A 1,297-nucleotide genomic window follows, 5' to 3' on the forward strand; every position below is an offset into this window, starting at 1 on the left:
ATTTTGTCATAAACATTACACCGTGTAGACGAATCACATTTTATATTAATGGTATGTGTGTACGCATTTCGCACCTGGTTCGTTCGACCTGACTGGCATAGTTAATCTCAATGGCTCGACCTTTGAAGTTGAGTAAATATATCTACCTGTTTTCTCCAGGTATGACAAGAGAACACTTTCACTTACTACCTATATATACCAAAACATCAGCTGCTAGGTGGTATCAATCAGTAATAACTTTATCAGGAACTTAGGAAATAATATGGAAAGTTGCCAATTTCTGACTTGTAAGTAAATTGCGATCAGGTATTCCATTGATAGTGTGTGCTCAGGTATTTCATCGTATGGCGTCCCTTTAACGTAATAATCCAACAGACAAGAACGGTGCTGTTGACTCAAATATTATCATATAAAGCTTTGGAAAACATTACACTTCTGCAAAGAATGCTTTATCTCAACTTAATATATAAACTCGAATACTTCAAATTCTGTACATTAAATAAAGAAAATAAGAAACTGTTCAGTATACACTAATCATGAGAGAAGCACGAACACTCCAGTTCTCATCGTGAGAGCTTGGTCTCTCCATTACACACATTCGTGCATGTAATTAAGTTGGTCTCAAATACAATAACCGTGAGAGCCGATGGCTCCATTACACAAATCGTGAGAGCTATGTCTCTCCAATCGGAATCGTGAGAGCTGAGTCTCCCCATTACAGTAATAATGAAAGTTTGTCTTTTCAGAACTGTAATCTTGAGAGCTGAGTGTCCAGTTAACTACTAGTGAGAGCTTAATCTTTCCAGTACACTAATCGCGAGATGATCGCTCTATTACACAAATCGTGAGATATATATGTCTCTCCAATACGGAATCGTGAGAGAGCTGAGTCTTTCCATTAAGCTAATCATGAGAGCTGAGTCTTTGCATCACAGTAATCATGAAAGCTTGTCTCTCCAGTACACTTATCGTGAGGTTTGAGTTTTCCAGTAGCTGAGTCTCCAGTACACTAATCGTGAGGGTTGAGTTTTCAAGTAGCTGAGTCTCCAGTACACTTACCGTGAGGGTTGAGTTTTCAAGAAGCTGAGTCTCCAGTACACTAAAAGTAAGAGCTGAGTCTCCGGTACACTAAAAGTAAGAGCTGAGTCTCCGGTACACTAAAAGTAAGAGCTGAGTCTCCGGTACACTAATCGTGAGGGTTGAGTTTTCCAGTAGCTGAGTCTCCAGTACACTTACCGTGAGGGTTGAGTTTCCCAGTAGCTGAGTCTCCAGTACACTTACCGTGAGGGTTGAGTTT

This window comes from Mizuhopecten yessoensis, unplaced genomic scaffold (genome assembly GCF_002113885.1).
Source record: "Mizuhopecten yessoensis strain PY_sf001 unplaced genomic scaffold, ASM211388v2 scaffold11165, whole genome shotgun sequence".
In the NCBI taxonomy this organism is placed as follows: Eukaryota; Metazoa; Mollusca; class Bivalvia; order Pectinida; family Pectinidae; genus Mizuhopecten; species Mizuhopecten yessoensis.